Consider the following 2,194-nt stretch of genomic DNA (forward strand, 5'->3'; position numbering starts at 1 on the left):
TGAAGGACTGGGTGACCATCTGAGTGACAGAAGAAGCACCAAAAAAAAAAAAACCAAAAAAAGGCTAAGTAGAGCTACTCAGTGCAGAGGGTGTGGGAGATGTAGAGACACGGGAAAATATTGCCCCACTGGCTGTTGGATTGGTGGAAGCATGGCCTCACAGTGAGAACCCCAGAGTAGTTTCAGAGGAGAGAGAATCAGAAAGAAAAGGAAAAGGCATTTGAAGAGAGGCTGGGTCAGTGGTTTTCAAGATGTGTTGAAGATTTTGTGTCCCTGGGACCCTTCAGGGCACCTGCATGCCTGCAGGTATTTTCACCATGACAGGAAGCTATTATCTGCCTTTTCTACTCCCTCCCTCACGACCATACAGTGGAGTGTACTGGAAGCCATCCGATGTGTGATGTTGCCACTGGCCGAGTACAGAAGCAGCTCTGAGAACCCAGCTGTCTTCTATTAAGCCAGACATTAAAAAGATTTGCAGGCCGGGCGCGGTGGCTCAAGCCTGTAATCCCAGCACTTTGGGAGGCCGAGACGGGCGGATCACGAGGTCAGGAGATCGAGACCATCCTGGCTAACACGGTGAAACCCCGTCTCTACTAAAATACAAGAAAATTAGCCGGGCGAGGTGGCGGGCGCCTGTAGTCCCAGCTACTTGGGAGGATGAGGCAGGAGAATGGCGTGAACCCGGCGGGGCGGAGCTTGCAGTGAGCCGAGATCGCGCCACTGCACTCCAGCCTGGGGCACAGAGCAAGACTCCGTCTCAGAAAAAAAAAAAAAAAAAAAAAAAAAAAAAAAAAAAAAAAAAAAAAGATTTGCAAAAATGTAAAACAATTCTACTCTTCCTGTTAAAAGTTTTTTTAAATACAACCTTTTTAAAATAAAAATGTGTTACTTAACCAATGGATTTATTGTTTTTAAAGTGAATTAATGAAGATAATTTTTAAATTCTCAGCTCTAATTTCTAACAGAGTGTGTTAGTCTGTTTTCACACTGCTGATAAAGACATACCCGAGACTAGGTAATTTATAAAGAAAAAGAGGTTTAATGGGCTCCCAGTTCCACGTGGCGGAGGAGGTCTCATAATCGTGGCAGAAGGAAGGCATGTCTCACACAGCAGCAGGTAAGAGAGAACGAGAGCCAAGTGAAAGGGGAAAGCCCTTATAAAACCATCAGCTCTCATGAGACTTATCACTACCACAAGAACAGTACGAGGGAAACTGCCCCCATGATTCAATTCTCTCCCAGCAGATCCCTCCCATAATTCCAAAACACGGGAATTATGGGAGCTACAGTTCAAGATGAGATTTGGGTGGGGACACAGCCAAACCATATTATAAAGTAAATAGCATTAGATGGAAGGCACATACACAAAAACTCTCGAGTTCCTCAATTGTATTTGATTTGATTTTGGGGAGTCTGGTCTTATTTATTGGTTACTCAAAAGAATCCTATTTTTGGCTGGACTCAGAAGTTGAAGCTCACAGAGCGGACAGTGTTCATCTCTCGACAATCTGTTCCTGGAGTTTCTCTTTGGCCTCCTTCATTCTCTTGGCCAAAAGTTCAGCGTATTTTGCAGCCTCTTCCTCATTTTTCTTAGTACACTGTTTCTTCAGAGCAATATGCCAGCATTTGTGTTGCAAGACATATAGAGTAACAAGCAGCTGAATCTTGGGTGCTTTGGTCCCAGATTTTTTGCCTTCTTTAAGGGCTTTCTTAACAACGGATTGATGGACATCATCTTCTTTAGAGAGACTGAAAAGTTTGTGGATTCTGCTAACTCTTTTGGGTCCCAAGCGATGATGCTCAACAGTATCAGTCAGTCCAGGAATATCCTTCTGTCCTTTTTTTTTTTTTCACAATAACAAAGTTTAGAAAGCTCAGATTGGCATCCACAGTGCAGCCACAAACAACTTCGTGCTTCTTGCCCCACTTCTCCTTGGTCTGTAACAGGAATACCCCTTGCTCAGTAGAACACAGACCCAGCCATGAGTCAAGACACCCTGCTTCATGGTAAAGCTTGTTTGTCATTCCTGTCACTGATTCCCATCACAGAGCCTTTCCATTCTTCACCCAGAGCATCAGCAGCAACTTCTGTGGCTGTATGCTTCTCATAAAAAATACAAAGTTTGCATTCCTTGTCCACTTGAAGGAGCTTCTGGCAGCTGACAGCTAGAAAGGAGACATTCAGCCTCAT

At 44.3% G+C, this 2,194-nt stretch overlaps 1 pseudogene; it reads right to left on the reverse strand.

Moving 5' to 3' along the window:
* Positions 1-1,448: 1,448 nt before the first annotated feature.
* LOC100425480 (small ribosomal subunit protein eS6 pseudogene) lies at positions 1,449-2,194 on the reverse strand (annotated as a pseudogene).

The sequence above is a fragment of the Macaca mulatta genome, chromosome 13, assembly GCF_049350105.2.
Source record: "Macaca mulatta isolate MMU2019108-1 chromosome 13, T2T-MMU8v2.0, whole genome shotgun sequence".
NCBI lineage: Eukaryota > Metazoa > Chordata > Mammalia > Primates > Cercopithecidae > Macaca > Macaca mulatta.